Here is an 11497-nt window from a genome sequence, read left to right as displayed (position 1 = left end):
TTGGCGCAGTCCGAAAGATTGAGCCGGTAAAAATAGTTCCCGAACTCTTTTTCACTTGAAATTTTTATGGTAGAACCCCAACTTATAGTACTTGATGTCCATAAAAAGTTTTGGTCGTTTTGATCCGCGAATAAGCCCAGAAAATTCCATTTTTGCCCTTGGCAGTGTGCTGTCCGAAATATTTTTCTCTCTGGACCAGTTTTGGAAAAAATTCGAAAACCATACTTATACTACTCCGATCATTATGAAATTTTATATGCGGGTTCTACACTTATAGGACTACATGTCAAAAGAAAATGGGATCAAAATATCTTACCGATTTTTCCCAATAAATCTCGGAAGTTACTGCCCGAGACTATCCTTATTTCTTTTCACTATTTTCACAAATATAAGCCTATATGGGCATAAATACAACATATACGTGTATAAATTAGCTATGGACATGCCTAGTAAATTTACCAAAAAAAAATCAAGGTAGAGATTTTGAGCCAACTTTTAGATCTNTTCACTCAGCGAAGAAACTTCGCTCTGCAGTATAGATTAATCATACAGACTCCCTCACCATTCATTATTATCACACGACTCCGTAACCATTATTCATACTCAAGTATATTTCCCCAAAACACACACTTTGGTTAGTGTTAATCCTATTACGGAAATCCAAGTACAGGAGTCACAATAATGTTCAAAACATAATTATTTTCCACGTTAATATAATGCACAAAAATAATATTTGTCAAAATTGTTTCTAACCATTCTTTTTCAGAAAATTTCAGCTTGGCTCAGTCCGAAAGATTGAGTCGGTAAAAATTGTTCCCGAACTCTTTTTCACTTGAAATTTTTATGGTAGAACCCCAACTTATAGTACTTGATGTCCATAAAAAGTTTTGGTCGTTTTGATCCGCGAATAAGCCCAGAAAATTCCATTTTTGCCCTTGGCAGTGTGCTGTCCGAAATATTTTTCTCTCTGGACCAGTTTTGGAAAAAATTCGAAAACCATACTTATACTACTCCGATCATTATGAAATTTTATATGCGGGTTCTACACTTATAGGACTACATGTCAAAAGAAAATGGGATCAAAATATCTTACCGATTTTTCCCAATAAATCTCGGAAGTTACTGCCCGAGACTATCCTTATTTCTTTTCACTATTTTCACAAATATAAGCCTATATGGGCATAAATACAACATATACGTGTATAAATTAGCTATGGACATGCCTAGTAAATTTACCAAAAAAAAATCAAGGTAGAGATTTTGAGCCAACTTTTAGATCTGTAACATAGCACAAAATTTTCATTTAAAAATTCCTAATCATATAATTTCCTAGCAATTGTCTACCTTCAAGTGATTGAGCCAACTTAAGGGATTCCTTACCTTTGTAGAAACCTTTAAAAACCGTACTAATTGATGGTGTTTTCCTTGGATTCCTTCACCAAAGATCCTAACATAACACCATAATAACAATATTTTCATAAATCTTAAGTTCAAGCTTAAATCTTAGGAGGGATTGAACCGAACAAAACCGAAGTTCTTACCTATAGTAGAGCTCTTGGAGTTGAAGAAATGCCTAAGGAGTTCTTGGATCACAATGGAAGACTAAGCTAATTTTTTTTTTCTTCTTCTCCTACTAGTATGGTTCGAAAATGAGAGAGAGAGAGAGATGAGTGTGATAGTGTAGATCTTGTTCTTGAAGATCAAGCAAGCAAGTGCAATGCCTCCGTACCTCATTAATGCTAGCATTAAATGATCAATCTTAGTCTAGATTTGCTTGCCACTTGTCAACACCCTATGGAGTCCTTAAGAAGATCACAAATTTAATTGGCCAGTTTATGCTTAAATCAGATGAAAGCTCGGAGGATTATAACTTAATTCGGGAAAATTCTAATACCAAAATTATCCTAAAAATAATCCCGTCGCAAATCACCAAAATTGGGAATTTTTCGGTATCTCGCGAAATATAGGTACAGAGTCCGTAACAATTTATCCCTTACAGTCCATTTAAAAATTTTCTTGAACTAACTAGAAGTTCAGGCTTAATCGTATGATACTTAATAATCCAAATTCTAGAAAATTCGAACTGAATCTATATCCTTAAAATTTTCTCGGTTCGTGACCGGTACGTAGTTCGCAGCTTATCGATAATTAGTCTTACTTATAAAAAAAATCCTTCTGAAGTACCGAGGGATCATCTCATAAGTGTCATAGCTTAAAAAAAAAAATATTTTCGAGCCTTAACTTTGTCGGAAAAACCGAGGGGTTACAGAATGTCATCCTCTTCAATTTTGTAATGTCAACCTCATCCTCTTCAGTGTTATCCTCTTGAATTCAATGTCATCCTGATCAAATTGATTCGAAACTCGTCCTGATTTCAATTGATTGAGGTCATCCTGATCGAGGTCATCCTGATTGAACTCAGCCTGATTGAGGTCATCCTGATTGAGCTGTCAACCTCTTCCTTAAAAATTGATTTGTGAGAGAATCCTCATTCAATTTTGACTTGTGCTAGTCATCCTCTTCCTTAATTATTCCAAAAGAATTAATCCGAGGCTTGAACTCGTGACCTTAGCGTCGAAGATAATTCCGATGCTCGATCATTTTTCCACTTCTTCTATTTTTATTTAGTGGAAGCAAACGACTTACAAGTATAAAATAATTTTATACTCTATTGTAAACTTCAAACCGTCGTTGCTAATTTTGACTAGGCTTTGACTTTGGACATAAAATGTTGCTAGACTCAAAATAAAATTGGGGATCTAAAATACATATTTGGTTTATCAAAACAATTACACTATGGGTGTGTTTGGTTGGGGGGTTTAGGCATAAGGAATGGGTTTGAAAGTGATTGCTAGTGTTTGGTTGATAGGTTTTGAAAATGCTACTATGGGTTTGGAATACCCCATTAATGAAAAAACCCATACCCTTATTAAATAAGGGTTTCATTTCACTTCCTCATTTCTTCCCCAACTATTAATAATCATTCCCATTCCACCCAATTACCAAACATGTTAAATACTTTCACCAAAACCCATTACCATTACCAAGTATTTGATACCCTTTCCGATTCCGATTCCCGTGTGCGAACCAAACGCACCCTATATTCCTAACACGGGTAATATGCACCAGGTGACATAAACAAGTGCACGGAGTGCCTTAATTTTAATTTTTTTTGGTCATCCAGGAAACAGTTTGAAAAAGGTATCTACCATTAAGTGCACACGCTGCCCCATAGATGTGCACATCGTGGGGTAATTATTATTATTTTTTTGGTTTTAAATCATTACTCAGCGGAGCACATTTGGGTACAGACACATACATTCTCTTAGCGTATGATTTCGGATAGAAGAATGCACATACAAACTGCTTTAGGTGCACACACGAAGGATTACATTCTAGTAATGAAATGACGCTACACAAACATAAACCTCCATGCCTACGTGGTGGAATTACACTCTGTGCACACGGGTGAGAACCTGAGTGCAGGGACCAACTAACAGAAAGTACAACCGTGGACACAATTAAAAACGTAAATGCACATGTTTGAAAACCCTTATGGATGTCAACATGCTTTAATACCAAATGGAGGGAGAAAAAAAATGATGCACATTTACTAGTAACTCACGATTAGACATTAGTAAAACAGAAAATCATTATCCGAGACATGGATGACTACCTGGGTGCACAGACCAACAACACATGCAAACAAAGAACTACAAATCGATGAAACCCGTTAAACGAATAAATGTTGAATACTAAACATTTACAGTAAATAATGACTAAAAAAACAAATGAAATGACTCCCAATGTCCACATGCAAACAAGGAAAACTACTAAACCCAACGGCACAAACCAAATACTTCATCAAGACCTTCCCCTCCCTATCCTTTGAATCCGTGCTACGACGAACATCAAACCCAATGGCACAAGTATACTGGGCATAGAACTCAACACCAGCGTCCAACTTGCTAAACCTCTCATAGTCTGACCCACAAATGGCTTGCTCACTTCCTCACAAATCGGCAAACTTGCTAAACCTCTCATAGTCTGACCCACAAATGGCTTGCTCACTTCCTCACAAATCGGCAGCCAATATTTCGTTCTTCCCGGAGAGATATGCATAGCACACCCAATGCATAACACACCCACTGGATCCACCACTATCACCTGACGAAAATTTAAAAACATGAGCAACGCTATAAGTGAAACAACAGAACAAACACACACCGATCGTGTGCACATAAGACTTATTCTATGTGCACTTCCACTCAAACAGCAATACCCCCCCCCCCAAACGCCCAAAACTGCACACAACTACCGTACACATACAAAGTAAATGCGATACACAGTGGAGAAAGACGAGAAAAAAGTACTCCACCACAATACTACATCACAAAAACCTATAATATTACAGGAAAAAAATACAAGGACAACATAGATCATATGGCACATGTGTAGACGACATAAATACAAACATGCACACGTCCAAACCCACACATGCACACACTAGCGAATTACAAAAAAAAAAAAAAGAGAACACATTATACACCAAACATGTGCACAGTACGAGGACACAAACAATGATGACACACATGGGAAAGCAAATCACCTTCAACCAGCACACACTATCACCTACCTAACCCTAACCCAACAAATACCAGCACACACCTTAACAAACAGATAACCAAAATCAATTGAACAATCGCACATGCCCACACATACAATGCCACCCCCAGCCTTATTCAAACAGTAGAAGAACAACAAAACAAAATAACAAAGAAACAAAAAACAAAGAAAACATACCTTCACCAACAAACTCCATGCTTGGGCAAAGGGTAACGATCGCGGAAGACCAACCAACGATGGAGACAATAGACTGGCGTGAACAAGTTGCACTAAAGAAGAACAACCAATCCTACCAAAATTAAAACACCTAAAATCAAGCATAATATAATAATAGAATCCCACCCTAAAAATAACACACCTACAATTACATTAAAGTCCCTAAAAATTAATATTAAGCACACAAGAAAGAAAAAAAGGAATAATCTCAGCCATCAAATAATATAAGATAGACGCTCCACAATGAGTCTTATTTCTCACCTAAATATGATGTCTCATATGATTGTAATTCTATATATATACACACACACACACACACACACACACACACACTAAGGTTTGAAGTTTACTAAGGTTAGAAAATAATATTTACTAAGGTTTGAAGTGTGCTCTTCTGACATCACGTTGCCGTCTTCATCCATTGCAGTGTGTTCTTCAACCAAATCACTTACCTCCATGCTTTAACTAATTAGCTACTCCCATGCTGCATTCTTAAAATTCAGACTTATTGTGATGTTAATACCATTTCATTTGATTTACTACCATATTTACTACTGCTCTGCACGTCCATGTATGTTAATTATTTCCTTTCCCTAATTACAGTGCATAGTAAATTAGTAATGGACTAATTTGTCCTTCATATTAAAATCTAACCTAATCGTGGTGCATAATCACATGTAATCTCAACCATTTATCACATTCATATGAATGCTTATGATGGGTCTTAATAGTCCTATATATATTAGTGTCCTCATGTGAATAAGGGCATATATATATATATATATATATATATATATATATATATATATATATATATATATATATATATATATAGGCTCTGTTTGGCAGAGTTTATTTAGGAGCTTATAGCTTATTTTAAGTTAATAATAAGGCATAAGCTTTGTTTGGTAATGTACCTAAAATAAGCTAATAGCTTAAAATAAGAGCTTATTTTTGCACGCTACCTAAGGCAGCGTTTCAAAATAAGCTAGTAACTTCCTAACTTTTTTTTTTCCATCTTTAACCTTATTATTTTAAAGAAATGACACCATTTATCCTTCCCAATTAAAACTTTTTTGGCTAAACCTTTTTTACTTTTTCTCTTCAATATATTTGGTTGTAATTTCAATTTGACATTTGTGTTTGAGCATTGATTTTTGTATGAACTAATCTTATGAATTATAAACATTTTGTTTTACTTTATATGTTTTCAAATATATGTTCTTACTTTATATTTTATTAAAATATATTGATTTCACTATTTTATATTTTAATATATAAACAAACCTATTTAAATTTAAAACTATTTAAATTGTATGAAGATGTCATTTTTAATCTTTTTACAATTATCAGCTTATCAAAAAGCTAATTTTACCAAACACTTTTAAGCATAACAACTCTTCAGATTTTAGTTTCGAGCTTATAGCTTTTCAATTTTCAGTTACTTTTCAGCTTTCAGCTACCTTTCAGCTAGGTTTGCCAAACATCGCCATATAGGGCCGGTCCAAACATTTTAGAGGCCTTGGGCGAAATTATAAAAATGGGCCCCTATATGAAAAACTAAAATTTAAATTTAATAATACTATTAGAAAATTTCAACATTTTTTAAATACAAAAGTAATCATGACAAAAAAAATTCTACGTGCTATGCAAAATCATTGATAATTGCATCAATATTCACATTCTCTAGCATATCCTTCTCAATACACAAAATCGCCATTAACATGGTCTTGGTATTTTCTTTGTTTTCTTTTCAAAATCATCAATAATTGTTTATTTTTCTTTTTTCACCATAAGATAAACGCTTTTTAGGTAACATTATATAAAACAATTTTAAAAACTGTGTATAAGAAAAGAAAAAAAGCACCTGAATATTTTTAAAAAGTTCTATTCAGTCTGAAGTTGTATCAGTATCACAAATAGCTCCACAACTACGATTTTTTTTGTTCTTTTCTTCTTTCACTTTCTATCCCGGTAAATAGAATTGATTAGAAGAACTCAGTAACTCATGGGTAATTATAATTCAAAAACTATATATATATATATATATATATATATATATATATATATATATATATATATATTCTAGAATTACAGAAATCACAAAATTCATTATCCAAATAAGTGTACTCAAATCACTCACTCTCACTAAGTACACAGATATACATTGTGGCATTGTTACTCACTTGTCTATTGTACTGAAACATTTGTACTCAAACTATTCTTACTTACTTATCAATATTACTCCGGTAACCATTCGTACCGTCAATCGAATTGGAAAAAAATTTATTGAAGAATACGAATGGGTTAAACGGTTACGGTGTTGATTCTAATAGATAAAAGATAATTAGGTGTCATCGACTCCCCGTGTCGATTCTATTTCTAAATTATTATTTAATTAAGTGTCAATTCTCAGTTTCCTACACTCCCATCTATTCTTAATTTTTTGTTTTCTAATATAATTATAACACTAATTTTTTGTTTTCTATATAATTATAACACTAATATATATATATATATATATATAGTTAGGATCATATGAGATCACTAGTTTAGGTAAGATCGTGAGATCAGATCGTGTGCATCCATTTAATAATTTAATGGTCTAGATTGATTTAAGATGCTAAGTTGAAGTGTGTGCGAACGGTAATAAAATGTGTGCGAATGATTATTAAGTGTGTGCGGACGGTGATTAAATGTGCGCAAAGGGTGATTAAATGTGTGCGAATGGTGATTGATGTACAAGATTTGATCTCAAAAAATTTTAATGGTCTAGATTGATTAAGATTCCAAGTTAAAGTGTTTGCGAACGAAGTGTGTGCATCAATCAATCTAGACCATTAAAAAGTATTACATGGATGCACAAGATGTCATCTCACGATCTTACCTAAGCAAGTGGTCTCACTAAAACCCTACCCTATATATATATATATATATATATATATATTAGCTAATAGGGTAGCACAATACTTAATTTTAGCAAATAGTTTGCTTCACCAAAATCTCAAAACCAAGTATAGTCAATATATAGTTTAGTGAAATATGTTAACTTAAATTTGTAAAGAGGTTATGAGTTCATTCATATAATGTAATGATATGGATAAAGTTTCATTAGGTCCCGTAAAACAGTGACATATGATGAAGGCTTGACGACATTACATTTATGAGCTTCTTGATCTAAGTTTTTAAGTATAGTACATTTTTGTCAATAGTGACTTGAGAGGATTAGGCTGATAGGAGTAATGCCACTAATAAATTCTGGATAGGGTATAGTAAAACATACATGTCCGACTTATATATTGTTAGAAGAAAGAGAAAGACTACATGACAAACTTATCATGGGTCGACGTCTCTATGTAAGCAATAGATAATATAACTCTTCATCGATATGACCATAATCTATCCTACTCATAATTAAAATTTTCTAAAAGTATTTTTTTTCACAAATAATTCATCAAACTCTTAATCTCTTCTTAGAACTTTTCCACTTCAATATGTTAAGTTGCTTGCCCTTTGCAAGTTTCATATTATCTCTAAGACTAGTCTCAAAAGTCCTCTGGTTGTCTCTCATTTGATAGGCAATAGTACTCTAAATCATAACTTATGGTTTCCACAAAGCCAACATCCATTGACTAGAGCATAACAACCACAACAAGTAATGTACATAAAGTTTGGAATTGAAACAATTCTAGCTAGCACACCTCAGCCAAAGTACTGTTTCAAGGCAGTGGGTCTCACATTTAAGTGTTTGGACATTGAATAATCCAATTACAAAATAGTACAGTCGATCTACTCCAACTCCAAGCTCAAGTTTGAAGGTGGAATATATATATATAATTCAATCAAGAAGCTTGAGGAAATTAATAAAGATTCAACTTATACTGACAAGATTCCTTATTGTTACTGATGGAACCCTATAAAAAAAATATGATCGATCGTCAATGTTAATTAAGGTTAGGATATGTTGAAGCCCAAAGCATGGCACTACAACCTTATAGGATTGGAGAATTGTAATTGCCGTAGTTTGTTAAAAAGTCGCAAATGGCAATGTTGGTCCCGGTGAAAGGGGTTTCAAGTCTAGAAAAGAGGGGGAGGGGGGGTGAATATAGACTTGTATATGATTTCTAAAAATTCTTACTACTTGACTAATTGAACAGAAGAGTGACTTTGATTCTGCGAACCATTCGTAGAGTTTGCACAGTAGAAATATTTTAACCCCTTTTAAATTATTTTGCACGTAAGATTTGATATTGTTGAAATGTTAGTTTTTTTGTGTGATAAAATGAATGCAAGTATAAATAAAATAGAGAGAGAGATTTTTATAGTGGTTCGGCCAAAACTCACCCTACTCCACTATTCTCCTTAACTCCAAGGAGGTTTGCACTAATCCCTTTAGTACAAAAGACCACTCAAGCTTTGAACACAGAGCCGGCCTTAGTATCTAGGTTATTCAACTCCACACGAGTTTACTTCGCCTCTTTCTACTTCTTCCAAATAGAGATACATATTTTCAAAGATAAAATCCTTGAATCTCCAACGCGTAGGCTTGGTTTCTTGGAAGTAGTCTTGATCTTCACTTCTCACAGTACAAGCTTTTACTAGATGTTGGAAAATAGCATGAAAATGGCAATTTAAGTGGCTATTTTGTGGAACAAATAAATGTGGGGTCCACTTCCGATTTGGGTCGGGTCAAAGTGGATTCGGGTTCTTCGTAGTTAGACGAAGAGATTGATATATTGTACGCACAAAACGGATAATGGGTGAATGAGAAATTGGTTCTCAAAGTTGACCTATTTGAGTTGGAAAAATGGTGGGAAAGCTTTAGAATAAGACTTTGTCCCACATTGGTTTGGGAAGTGGGTTTGCACCACTATTTATACAAGAGCCTTTCTTAGGCTTAGTGAATTGTATAGCATAGAGGCTCTCTCTTGCGCGCAGGGGGGTGCAAATCGAATCCCAAAATGAGTTCGAAAAGGCTTGAACTCGTGTGCGTCGGCACCTGCGGGACCCGAAGACTCTTCATGATTCGGCCAGAACTCGTGACTGACTCGAGGTTCTCGTTGAACGACTCGCGTAATGGTTCGGCTTTCCGTAGCCCGGTCGAATAGTAGTCCATTCATGTAATCTGAACACCTCGGTCCAATTAATATTGGGTTAATTCTAATTTTTATTATCTGAATCAATTCTCAGGTAGTGGTCAACCGTGACAGGGGTTACAAAGCTGAGTTTATGATCAGATTAACTACTATGATTGAAGCAGCAACTCTTATATAAGTTGATGGTAGAAGCAGCAGATTTACACAGAACGAAACATACTCCTTTTCTCTCTCGAAAATCTGCTTCTACTCCTTTCTTTGCATACTGTGTTCAGGCCTTTGTTCTTGTTCGTTGGGTTTCGAAATTTGAGTGCTCAAACTAGAAATCGAAGCTTGTTTTATCCTGGAAAACCTAGGCTACAACGCTCCTAGCACCGTGGGAGGTAGCAAATAAGGTTTTAAGGACAGTGTAGTAAGTACACGACTCAAGCTTACCCTTGTCCAGAAATTCCTTTCGTTTCTTTTGTGCTTATTATTTTCTGGGAATATTATTTTCGTAATATTATTTCCTAACAGATGTAGCATTTTAGATTGGCCTTTCCCTTCATTGCATTTCTCTCAACCACTTTTCAAAGATAGACTTGGTTGATCTCTTCGACACTTGTGGCTATGGGAATGTATTGAGTTCTCATCGTCCATTCTAAAGAAAACTCTTCCTCAAGCCTCATTCTCTTAATTCCTTCCTTGATGATGTCTAAGTTGGAAATCCTCCACTGCTGCCAAGTTTTGGCACGAACCAACTTAGTGAGCAATCCTTCATTTAATGAAAGTGAGCTATCTTTGTTGGTCCCGGAAGGGTTGGGGTAAAGTCTAGATGGAGGGAGTGATGAATAGACTTGTAGATTTTAGAAAATTTTAACACTTCGTTAAAATTATCCAAATGGTCAATTCTTCACAAATCAACGATTCGTTGAGTATGCACAACAGAAATAATTTTAACCCCTTTAAGTGGTTTTGCACGTATTGTTTGTTCTTTTAAAACGTTAGAGTTTGAGTTTGTTTAATATGATATAAATACAGTAAATTAAAGATAGTGTAACCCGTCACTCATTCCAATAAGCTGCGAACCTACGTACCGGTCACGAACCGTAAGGATTTTTAAAATATGTGTTCGGTCCCGATTGTCCTAGGGAATGAATTAGTAGGCACTATACTATTAAGCTTGAACTTCCTACGTGATTAAATTAGCCCGTAAGAGAGAAAATTTATTCCGACCCTTGTATCGTAGTATTTCGCGATATACAAAAAATTATCCGATTTTTCAAATTAGTGACGGGATTATTTTCAAAATAATTTTGGTTTCAAAATTCTTCCTATTTAAATTATTTTCTGTTTTAATCCCGAACAGTTTAACCGAAGATATTTTTCCTTACCCACCACAAAAATGTGACACTTGGCAACTCCCTACACCACATGTTATTATTTAAATATTTTTGAAGATGATCAAAATGGAAACTTGATCTCCAAGTTTCTTATTTCTTACCTTATAAGAAACAATGTAGCTTGATCTCCAAGTTTCTTCATCCCTAAAGTGTTGCTATAAAAGGAGACTTGATCTC

Source organism: Ipomoea triloba, chromosome 1 (genome assembly GCF_003576645.1).
Source record: "Ipomoea triloba cultivar NCNSP0323 chromosome 1, ASM357664v1".
Lineage (NCBI taxonomy): Eukaryota > Viridiplantae > Streptophyta > Magnoliopsida > Solanales > Convolvulaceae > Ipomoea > Ipomoea triloba.
This window is presented reverse-complemented; position numbering follows the sequence as displayed.